This window comes from Equus przewalskii, chromosome 20 (genome assembly GCF_037783145.1).
Source record: "Equus przewalskii isolate Varuska chromosome 20, EquPr2, whole genome shotgun sequence".
NCBI classification, from domain to species: Eukaryota; Metazoa; Chordata; class Mammalia; order Perissodactyla; family Equidae; genus Equus; species Equus przewalskii.
In genome coordinates, this window is record NC_091850.1 from 42,849,725 (window position 1) to 42,862,486 (window position 12,762).

Here is a 12,762-nt window from a genome sequence, read left to right on the forward strand (position 1 = left end):
TCCTTTAATGAATTCAAGAAAAGCCACTGATTTTAAGCTTGTCCAGCTTTTTCTTGTTTTGAGGATGGAGTGATGACACCTACGCTCTTTGCATGGTGAGAGCTAAAGTAGAAAATTCCCTGATGGTAAACATTTTAACAAGATTTCCTTATGTTTTTATCATAGGTTTTGACAATCTGAGTCACCACCATTGCTTTTTGAAAGATCCTAGTGAAACTACTGTTGTCATGCCATTAGATGAAACTATTGCTGTCACATTGGCACATGCAAGAGTCAATGAAAGAAAAAGCTTTTCTCTAACTGGAGCATAGATGTAAAGGTTTCTCAACAGTTTTATAGGGGAAAAAAACGAAGCTTGGCAAACAAAATATTGTCATTTTTATCAAAATAAAAATTGGTCTAGCAAGGATTTAAAATTCAAGGATTTAGCAAGAAGTTAAAATTTGAGTGTCAACTTAATGACAAGAACTCCTCCCAGTTGCAATACAGTCACTAAATTTTCAAACTAGGAAGGATTTTAGAGTTCCTTTAAACCAATCATTCTTAATCCAAGTATCATGTAGCTCCCAGGGGTGCAGATGGAAATGACAGCCTGTAAACCTGATACTCCAGTGAGCACTCCTCACAAGCTCTGGTCCTTTTGGTCCAGCACGAGTGGGACACGCGCTCCAACACACGAGGCAGTGCTGAGTCGCTTGCGTCGACTTGGATGCCATGGCTTATTTACATCATCATTTCTGCTGCATCTTCTCAGGTGATACTTTCCTTGGTCCCCTTCATCATGGGGATTCATATAATCTTTTTTACTACAATGGTTACTATAAACACACATCAAACTGTATTCCATCTGTGTACCTTTTTGTATGTTGCTTTTATTGTGATATTTCTCCTTCCACAAAAAAGAAATGAAAGTGGAACACCACACTTAGGGACTCACTTGTGTAATGGGCATAGAAGAAGCACAAATACCATAAGACAAACACTTAAACTTGTTTTTGTCAAAACAAACATTTAACTACAGGTCTGGACAGTACAGCAATCAACACAGTGAGGCCAATGGTAGTGACTGTGATCTCAAAGTCATTTTTGCTTGTCCCACTTATGAAGCCCTTTTTACAAATGAATAAACCTAAGTCCATAACTCAAGTATATCTTTATGATTTCTATATCTATCTTAATATCTACTTTGAGCATCCATTCCATCATACAGAGGAAACAATTTCAGACTGCTCAAGTTCCTACCCAATACATTTTCCTTTAATGAATATAAGATCCAAGAAGTTCACATAATTCCAGGGAATAAGGATGTGTGTGTGTGTGTGTGTGTGTGTGCGTGGGGGCAGTTTGCAAACAATTTGAGTCTCCATCATTTCTGTCTACAGAGATATCTGCTGAAAAATCCATCTTCCTTTGTTGTTTGTAGTCATTGGTGCAAGTAGGAACACTGCCATGTCATATAACTTTTTCCTTACACAAGACCTTTCCAAGTATGACAATTTTGTTTGCTAATTCTGTGCCCCTGATGGTCACATGGTTGCAAGGGAATTTGTGTGTGTGTGTGTGTGAGTGTGTTTATCTTTGGGAACTGGTACTATATCTGAATCCATTTCTCCAAAATATTAACACTCATATGCACATCAGCCCGTGGTTCTCTGGATAGCATTAGCTCTACTCCAAGCCCAGCATACACAGATACAAATATATATCATATATCCAGAGCTTTCATGGCTAAGTAAGCAAGGCTGGGTATAGATAAGGTCCTCACTCTATCGGGAGAAGTAAGGAAAGGGGAGGACAATCCACTTGTACACAATTCACTACCCTTAATGCTACTGAGGGACATGCTAGTTTGGATGATTTTGCCTCGTTTGGCAGACAATCACTAGTGTCTTTTAATCTCTCCTAGAAAAGATTCTGTTATTTTAGAAATTTCTATTTCAAGATGCAGACTTAAAAAATCACCTCCCACGAACCTCCTTGTTTAAGTGTTCTCAGAACTGTCACTTGGAAAAACAAAAATTGTCAGTTTTTACTCATTCTCTCTTCCTTCTGAAAATCACCCTCTGTCTTCCCAGGACATTCAAAGACTTCTATAGAAAGACTTCAAATTTCCTCTCAGCGCATAACCACGGAAAGTACAAGTTAGCCATGAATTCTGAGAATTTACCTCGTCACTGACAATAATTGTCCCACAGATTCATGAACAATGATTTAAGATTTCTTCGCTTTCACTCTAGTCTCTTGTTGTTTATGAGACATAATTCACAAACATAAAGTGCATTCTTTTACAATGTACAGTTCAGTGCTTTTTAGTATATTCTCTGAGCTGTTCAATCATCACCACTACCTAATTTGAGAATATTTATTCACCCCAAAGGAGAAATTGAGTAACCATTAGTAACAACTCCACATTCCTCCTTCCCTCTTGCCCTTGAGAACCACAAATCTACTTTCTGTCTTTACTGATTTGCCTATATTATTCAAATAAATGGAATCATTTAATATGTGACCAGCTTCTTACACTTAGCATAATGATACTCAATGTTTATCCATGTTATAACATATCTCAGCACTTCATTCCTTTTTATTGTTGAATAATATTCCATTATATGAGTATATCAGATTTCATCTACCCATTGCATCAGTTGGTAGATATTTTAGTTGTTCCCACTTTTTAGTCATTGTGAAAGTGCCACTGTGATCATTCATGTCCAAGTTTTTGTGTGGACATATGTTCTCACCGCTCTTGGATGTATACATAGGAGTGGAATTGCTGGGTCATGTGGGAACTCTATGTTTAACATTTGAAAAACTGCCAAAAATGTTTTCCAAAGTGGCACACAATTTTAAAATTTCATCAACAGTATATAAGGAGTCCAATTTCTCCACATTCTTGCCAACATTTGTTATTTTTCTATCCTTTTAATTTTAGTCATCCTAGTGATGTGAAATGGTCTCACACTGTAGTTTTAATTTGTGTTTCCCTAGTGACTAATAATGAGCATCTTTTCATATACGTGTTGGCCAATTATATATCTTCTATGGAGAAAATTGTATTTAAATCTTTCGTCCATTTTTTATTGGTTTGTTTGTCTTTTTGTTGGTGAGTTGAGAGAGTTCTTTATATAGTCCGTATAAAAGTTTCTTAATAGATAAATGATTTGCAAATATTTTCTCCTATTCTATGTTTTGTCTGGACTTTCAATTTATGGATGGTGTCTTTTGAGGTACAAAGTTTTAAATTTTGATGAAGTCCAATTAATCTAGTTTTTTCTGTTTTTTGTGCTTTTGGTGTCATAGCTAAAAACAAGACATTCTTACCTAATCCAAGGCACAAAGATTTACTCTTTCATCTAAGCCATTTTCTTCTTAGAGTCTTCTTCTAAGAGTTTTATAGTTTTAGCTCTTAATGTTTAGGTCTATGATCCATTTTGAGTTAACTTGTGTGTAACACATGAGGAAGGACTCCAACTTCATTCTTCTGCATGTGGATTATTCAGTTATCTCAGCAACATTCTTTCTATCTTTCCCACACAGAATTGTCTTGAAACATTTGTCCAAAATCGTTTGACTAAAAACGTAGGGGTTTTTTTCAGGACTCTAAATTCTGCTCCGTTGATCTATATATTTATTCTTTTGCCAATATTGCACCGTCTTGATTATCACATCTTTGTAGTAAGTTTTGATATCAGGAAGCATGAGTCCTCAAAATTTGTTTTTGTATTTCAATATGGTTTTGGCTATTTTGGGTCCTAGCTATTGTTTTCAATCATTCTCAGCGATACAAGCATTCTTAGAAATATGGAGGAAATGTGATTATTGTAGTGAATAGGATATGAAAAAAAGCTATTTTTTTTTTTTACAACTCACCCTAATTCCTATTTCAGACTTCTGAGTGGAATACAATAATAATCTAGGTCAATTTGTGTTGGTCTCCCATTTCCAGGAGTTTTTGTTTAGGATTGCCTATTTATTGGTAAGGTGTTTCTTTTGAGGTGGGGAGGTGGTATTTCTTGTTTGTAGCCACCATCTGTCCTGATGCCCTCCAGTTCATCTGCCCATAGAGGTCACTCTTTGTTGCTCATTTCCTCCTTCAGGTGTCTAGATTCAGCACGACTCCTTTCCTCTTTCTGTGCCCCTCTCTGGAACATAGGGATTCATCTCTCTGCTCACAATTCACACTGAACTACGAAACACTCTTCAAGAATATTCGGCAACACCTTGCAGCCATTTCTACTCTGAGATCTGTCTGCCTAACTGGCAGTCTTTGGGGATCCTGGCTAAGGACACGGCTCCTCCAAACTCATCTTGAGGTCCTTCCAGGATCTTTGCCCATTGGACCTAGACCCATGGAGTTGTATTTAGGGTACAGGGATCCTGCTGAAAGACTCATCATCTTTTCAGATATCCTCATTTCTCCTTCAACTCTCTTTATTTCCCTTCTACTGACCTGAGAAACCTTCGTCTTGACATTCAGATTCATCATGTTCTCTCTATATCTTGAGTCCTGTCAGGCCCTAGATGTTTGAAACTCAAAGTCTTCTAGGTGTCTTCTGTAATATCTTAGCTTCCCTGAGGCATATTATGTTTTATAATATAAGTAATAGGAGGAAGTAAAGAGGAAATACTGAAGAAAAAAGAAAAGTTAACATTTTAATTTCTTATTCCAACACAAAGTATTCTAACAAGATGCCTATTTATGTGTCAAGAACAGGAAGCTGTGTACCATAGATAAAAAAATAAGTGATTCTTATGCATTGGAAATTTTTTAAAAAAATACTATTGGAGTCAAATGCAAAAAGGAACATAATGATTTTCCTGCTCTAATTACCAGATCTAGTCTGGAACTTGTGACAGACAAATTCTCTCATAGAATGGGAGACCAATATTGGTCCTCTTATAACAGGCACTCATCTTCACAGATCTTTTGGTGCTGGGATTAAAGTCAGTCTTTATATTTGTTTGGTAAGGGTCATAGAAGAGTTATCATTCTGTGAACCACTGCAGTTACTTTTATACCTTCTCCTGTCGGAGATTTCTTATGGAATCATATAGCAAAACTTAGTTCTACTTAGTTAGTTCTACATAGCTCTACTGATGAGATGATAAGGCAAGAAAAAAAAATATGTGCGATATGTTGCCCACTTAAAGGAAGATGAATCACAAGCCAGAATCACCTGGTGTATGCTGAAGTGTTATATATCTTCTGGAAAGTTTTTCCTTCAAAATTGAAGGACTCCTTGACCACTATTGTGGGTGCAATAAACTTCTTTGAAGCTGCAAAATGTTACCTATCTTTAATTATTATGAAGAAATTGATAATGAGTACACTGTCATTTTTCATAGAAGAGTGTGTTTGCCTTGTACAGTCAAATATTTAAATTTTGAAAAGCACTAAGCTATATTTTTTCTTTAGCAACCAAAGACATAATTTGCTTGATGATTTAAAACAGAGAGTTTATCTGTATCCTAACAGCAAGAATAGAAATATCACTATACCTAAAAGAACTTCGGAAGCTACTGGGATGAATATAGTAAAGACCGGTGTTTTATTAGAAAATATTCATCCTGGATAAAGCAATTTGAGAAGGGAAATGATATTATTCCATCTAATAATAAGATAACTTTCCAAAAATAAACATGCAAGCGTTTTAACTGAAGAAAATGATTTTGCAACAGCTGAGTGATTCTTTCTGTGGGTATCATTCTTCTAATGATACTGATGAAATGTAAATAAATAGATGTTAAATTAATTTGTCTTAAAATAGAGTGCAACAACAATGGTGCCTTAATGAAAGAGGGTCTCTCATCCATGAGGCCATGACCACGTCAGAATGGAATTTGAAAGAATACAGTTTGAGAATTTCTGATATGTTCAACCCTCATTTTTTCCATAAGTGTTGATAGCACTGGAGTTTGTTTTGTTATTTGCGTCTACTACATGCTGGTAACGCATAGAATTTTTATCCCTTTTTACACATAAAACAAAGGCCGGAAAGCACTTTAAAATAGAAGTGTTGGCATGCATGTAGCTACTCTACCAAAAGTTTCTCTTTGTTTAAACATCATTGAAACAGCTACAAGAGAAAAATCACTATGTAAATTTTGTGTATATTTAACAGTATTGTGAAACTAAAATAAAGTCAATTTTATAACTTTAGGCTATATTTTAATGAAAATGATTATGTCTACTGTAAGAAAGAGAGCAATAGACCAAATTTACAGACATAGAAACTGAAGGCCTGAAAAGGAAATAATTTCTCAAGGTGACAGTATGAGTTATTGACAGAGGAAGAAACAGATTCCAGATGTTTCTGATTCTAAGTGCTGTACTGCTTCATCATAAAATAATGTTTATTCAAACATCTGTGATAAATGAAATATGGTATCCTCAGTATTCATTACACACATTGTCCACACTAACATGTTCATGGAATTTCTGTATTGGATGGAAGATCTGGTAAGACAAATCAGTTATTTTCCCTGAAAATTGGGCAAAACCAGGTCTGCTGCTAGTCCCTCTAAGAAACTCCAGCAGTTAAAGCTAAATTGTTTCCTACTTTCAAATTTACTCCCAAAAAATAGATTCCCAAAATAATGATGATTCTAACCAGGCATGATCCTACACTACAGAAGGCACAATGGTGATTCAATAAATAGGAAAGCTCAGGATAATGGCCTGATTCTTCGTAAAATATGAGAGATTAAACCTCAGCAAGTTATCTTCTGAGAGGAGCTACATTTTCACATCACCAAATAACTATGTTGATAATTGAGCACCATAAATGCTTAATATCTATAACCCTCTAGCATTCATACTTTATCCTTATATGGTCCTGGGTATTATAAAATATCCCCAATGTATTAATCATGTCTCAGTTTTCCTAAGAAATTTGAACACAAAATTTGCTTAACATAAGAACACACCGTGAACTCTCAACACCCCTCCTCAAGCAGGCACAGTGAGAGTCCTGGGAGCTTTGTTGGAAGACGGGCCCCCACTCACTGCTGGTCACAGTTGCCATTAGGGTAATTTGAGAAGCAGCACATGTCACGGCGATTGTCCAAAGAACAGAAGACTGTCCAAATAGGTAATCAATCTGCTGGGGCCAGGCGGAGAGAAAGCGTCCAAGCAATGATGCCAAAGGCAGAGAAATTCGGGAGAGCAGACTGGAGAGAGGGTTCAAAGCAGATGGTGAGAGCTGTAGCCACCTGGAATAATTCTCGGAGTCAATTAGCAAGTAACAGTAGTAGATTTTTGGATAATTCTTCAAGCCATGAAAGGGAAAATGCCTGCCTTAAGAATATGGTTTGGATTTAAAAGAGAGGGAGAGAGATTCTTAAATTTATCATTCTGTTTTATCCCTTCTACTAGCTCCCTTCTGTCATCACCTCATTCCCCACTCAGCCCATACCCCATTGATGATTACCTTAGTTTCTCCCCACGAAAAAACCTCACCTGACTTCATCTGTGCTACAACCGTGGTTGAACAATGCAAGAGTAAAGCCACTCCTGAGTTTAGGCTACCAAGTACTCTTCAGAAAAAGGTACGACTCTAGTATAGATTTTAATCTGCTAATATTACCCTTACTATAACTTATTAATTATTTTCTCAACTTTAACCAATCCGCTTTACTAAGCAAGAGTTTTATTTATTTATTTTTTAAATTAAATTAAATTTTTATCAAGGTAAAATTGACATAAAACTTTATATCAGTTTCAGGTGTACAACATAATGATTTGATGTTTGTGTACTTTGCAAAATGATCACCACAATCAGTCTAGTTAATTTCTATCACCTTACATAGGTACGAAATTTTTTTTTTTTACTATGATGAGAACTTTTAAAATCTACTCTCAGGGCCGGCCCCATCGTAGAGTGGTTAGGTTCATGTGCTTTGCTTTGGTGGCCCAGGGTTTTGCCGGTTCTGATCCCAGGCACAGACCTAGCACCACTCATCAAGCCTTGCTGAGGCGATGTTCCACATAGCACAACCAGAAGGAGCTACAACTAGAACATACAAACATGTACTGGGGGGGGTTGGGGAGAAGAAGAACAAGAAGGAGAATAAGAAGGAGGAGAAGAAAAAAGATTGGCAACAGTTGCTAGCTCAGGTGCCAATCCTTTAAAAACAAATAAAGATCTATTCTCCTAGAAACTTTCAAATATGCAATACAGTATAGTTAACTAAGTCACCATGCTGTCCATTACATCCCCATGATTTTTATTTTGTAACAGAAAGTTTGTACATTTTGACCCCCTTCATCCATTTCTTTGACTAATTTCACCTAGCGTAATGACCTTGAGGTCCATCCATGTTTCAGTTTTAAACTTTGTCGCTGTATGAATTCCCCCATACTAGCTCTTACAACATCTTTCTCGTTTGAAGATTGACTTATATAATTTCTTTTGTCATTATACCTCCCATGCCTACATCTTTACTTCTGGCCTACACTTCTAGGCATTCTTCCAGTTTCCAAAGTGATTATGTGTCTCCTCATATTCAAGATCAGCGCCGGTACTCTTAATCCCACCTGTGTCATGTCCCTGAGGAACCAGCATCCTTCCTTTCTGCTCAAAGACTCATTCTCCCTTTCTTTGGAGAAGTTCCTCCAACTTAAGGTGTCTTAGACCTAAAATAAAACAAAAACAAAAAGAAATTGTGAATACTTTTCTCCTTTCCTCTTTAGCTACTGCACTCTCTCTTTCCCTTTTCATTTCTAATCTCCAAAGAAAAGTCTTTGGTTTCTCACTTCTCAACTGATTCCTTTCCAGACTGAAAACAAGGTTCTGCATCCCAAAACTGCTCTTGCTGAGATAACTGAGGACTTTCTAATTGCCAAACCATAAGACCACATTTCAATCCTATCTGCCATGTTTAACACTGTTCACCACTCCCTTTGTCCTTACACTCTCTGGTCTACTAGTTTGCTCAATTCACTCCTGTGACACTCTTCATGTCTTCCTGACCAACCCTTGTATTTCTTCATGTCCTGCTCTTACATCGTTCACCATTTAAACATTGCTGTTGCCCCTGTAATTCTATTCTCAGCCCATTTCTCTTCTCAAGTCACTCTTCTTCTCAAGGCAATGTCTTCTATCTCAAGACCCTTACTTAAGACCTCCTATGTGCTGATTACAATGTGCATTAGTCAGGGTTCTTCAGATAAACAGATCCAACAGGATGTGTGTGTGTGTGAGTGTGTGTGTGTGTGTGTGTGCGTGTGTGTAGAGAGAGAGAGAGAGAGAGAACTAGATAATGTGATTATGGAGGTTCAAGTAGAAAATCTACAGGCTGGAGATCCAGGAAAGAGTTGAAATTTGAGTCTGAAGGCAATCTGCTGGCAGAACTTCTTTCTGAAAGGAGGGAAGCCTTTTGTTCTATGCAGGCCTTTATTGATTGAATGAGGCCCATCCATGATATGAAGGGTAACCTGCTTTACTCGAAGTCCACCAAGCTAAGTGTTAATTTCATCCGAAAAACATCTTCACAGAAACATCAAGAATAATATTTGATCAAATATCTGGGCACCATGGCCCAGCCAAGTTGACACATAAAATTAACTATCACACTCTGGAATCCAAATCTTCCACCCATGCCTTTCTACTGAGTTCCAGAAATATATATCATTGAACATCTTCATATGAAAGCAATATAGGCATCTCGAACTCAAGGCATCCAAAATTGATCTCTCTTACCCTGGCAAACCTGCCCCTTGTCCTATATTTTCTGTCTCAGTCAATGGTGTTACTAGTTACCTAGTCTCCCAGGCAGAAAACTGCTGTGTCTTTCTGTCTCTCCCTTATAGTCAATCACAAGCTCCTCTCAAATATTTCTTGACTCTGTCCTTCATCTTTCCTATCACCACTGCCCTAATTTAGCCTTATAACAAAGTTTTGGATGAACATCATAAAAGCCTCATACTCAGCTGAGCCAAGAAGGTCAACCTAGATACTCCCTGAGAACACCACTGCTGGACTGAAACTTCTGTGAGCCTCTGAGGCTCCAGACCTTTAATCACTGTCATGATACGATTAGAAGCTCATGCTCACTTGCCTCATTGTGCCCATTTCTCCTGCACCAACGACAAATACCAGCTTGAAAACCAAAAGGAACGTCTGAGGGACCATGCCTGGAGGACTAACCATCAACTGCCCAAGCCACAGGTGATTCTGTGTGGCCCAAGGATCCATGAAACTCGAAGAAACTGTTAGAAATCAGCTTCTCCAAGTTCCTCATCTCTGTTTAATAGCTAGTGTCCAAAATACCAGCACCTATGCACATAAACACACATATACACAAATACACATACACACAACCTCCAAGGCTACACTTATCATATTTTCCCATTATAAAAATCACCCACAGTATTGTTAAAAATTCACTTCCTAGTTCTGGGGATCAGATCTTGGGTGAAAACTGGGAATATGTGTTTTTACCTGAGAACAATTGAATTTTATCATCAGGAAACACTATTCTACCAATCTCATCCCCATAACTCACTGTGCTCCCTTGACCTAAAACAAATTCATCTCCTGTCCTCTCATTCTCTCTCTCTTTCTCAGTTTCTTCCCATCCGCTAAACATTGTGTCCACTAAAATTTCTCCTGAAGGGTAAAAAAATCTCCATTAAATTCTTAGCCTGTTTCCTGAATGTTAACCCCATGTTTTGACTTAACTGAAACTTGGCTCTCTGCTGAGGACTCTTCTTCCCTTGACATGTCCTCAAGTCTAGCCATTCATTTCCTCCTACCTCATATACCTTTGGGTTGGGAAGTTGGGTTTACATCTTCCTTTTTCCTTCTTTCAAATGTTTGCATCTCTTGCCTCTTATGAAAATCTCTTCACAGACTTGTAACTGTGAAGAGAAGGAGAGAGGGGTCATAGATAGCACAGACCAAGGAGAATACTGAGCCCAGGGAAGTATTCCTATACTACGAGAGACTAAAGCAGAGCCTGAGAGGGAAAAAAAGTAGAGTAGAGGACACGTGAAAAAGAGGGATACCCAGGAATGTAAACTTCCCAGGAATTAGAATCCAGAGCATACATGGAAAAACTAGCCTTTGAAACATGGAGAGACACTTCTTGCATTGTGATATAAAAGGAAAAGAGAAGTGTAAGTTTAGACACACTTTCACTTTCATATTTCTAGTGGGGAAATTGAGGGAATTCCCGTATGATGTTTTTTATTTAATCATTCAAGCAGGAGGCAAGGCTCTCTTTCCAGAATGTAGAGGTTGAAATGGGCTATTAGAGCTTTGAGAAGAGCAGAAAAGACTTGAAGTTGTTGCTGTGAGAGGTGTGAAAGCAAACTGTCCAAAGAAATAAAGGATTGAAGGCTAATTCATATTGGCATCAGTCCGATTGTGTGTGTATGTGTGCGTGTGTTTTCTTTAATAGATGACCTGTTCCATGGATACAGACTCTGGGAAGGCAGGTGGCTGGGTTCCTCCATGATGACAGTGGGAATGCATGTGGCACAGCTTTCTAGATAACAGATGAGAGAAGAGAGTTTAGAGAATTCACCAGAGAGTAATTGAAATTTTGATCATTGTGGGGATTCTTCTTGGTGTGAAGGGCATCTGCCACCAATATTGTACACCCGGGAAGATGACCATGGATGCACTCAGAGTCCCAGTTGGCATTTCTTAGTTTGGACACCAGTCAAAACACCACTGATCTCCTGATGTTCTGAGTCCTAAGAAATTAGAGTTACTTCAGAGCCAACACCAATCTCTCCTGAAAAGCCTGGATGTTTTCCCTTCACCACTACATATCCTCTGTACAAATGACCACAAGTCGTATAGGGAAGACTAAGGAGAAGGTTTTCTGGATATTTCATCCTCTTACAGAATCCTTCCCTAAGGAAACTCAATTGTTCTCTTCCTTCAAAAGGTTCTATGTCTATAAATGCACTGAGGCTTTATCTTATACTGAGAGGAGGGGCATATAATCTAATCATGTTTGCTCAAGCCAATCTTTATTCATGAGAGTTGTAATTCTTGTATTAAAACAACTCAAGAAAGAGCATCATGGGTTGACCATCAGTATCATGCTTAGATATCTCACCATCAATTAGCCAATGTGAAAGAGCTCAGCAGACTATACAAATGTCAGAGATGTAATGCCAGTCCCTCCTTTTGTTATGAAAATTACACCCACTTAGCCCTTGATGGCAAATGTGCTCCTACCCATCTCTGCCACACTGTGATTGCCTCATCCCCATTGACCACAGGGTACCCATATCAGAGTCCACAGATTCTTCTCAGCCTCAGCTGTCTCCAGGGCTATTGACCACAGCCATCTCCACCAGCCACAAGAGAAGTGACACAGTCTTTATGGGCTCTGACTAACTTCATGTTAGTATAGCCCAACAGGGTTTTACCTCATGCCAACATCACCACATCTGACTCATTTCCTGCTCAAAGGCTTCCCTGTGGAATGTCAGATGAGATGGTTGAGGACTTCAAACACAAAAGGAAGGAGTGCAAGGGAGACAGTAGTTGATGGATAAATTCTTCTCCCTTCATCCTCCTAGTTAGACTGTCCCAAGGTGTGGGTCGTAAGACACACCCACAAGATCCAGTGGTCAGTTTTACTTAATACCAAACAGTGGCCAATTTGTTGTCACACCCTGATATTTCTTCTCCCTCATTCTCTGCCTCACCATGCTTTTCTGGTTTTGCGTTCCCTAATAGCAACTTTTGCTATAGGCTCTACTTTTTGGGAGAAACCTAGCTAAAAGCCCATTTATTTGTA

The 12,762-nt window shown here is 38.2% G+C and overlaps 1 long non-coding RNA gene across 2 annotated transcripts in view; it reads right to left on the reverse strand.

Moving 5' to 3' along the window:
- Positions 1 to 12,762, reverse strand: part of LOC139077945 (uncharacterized) — a 224,472-nt gene that overhangs the window by 121,007 nt on the left and 90,703 nt on the right. The window contains exons 2-3 of one of the 2 annotated variants that reach the window (XR_011530621.1): positions 10,766 to 10,861; positions 8,537 to 8,635 (exon numbers count right to left, since the gene is read on the reverse strand). This is a non-coding gene — a long non-coding RNA (uncharacterized lncRNA). Of the gene's footprint in view, positions 1 to 8,536; positions 8,636 to 10,756; positions 10,862 to 12,762 lie in introns of both variants that reach the window. The other variant, XR_011530620.1, reaches the window with a different exon arrangement.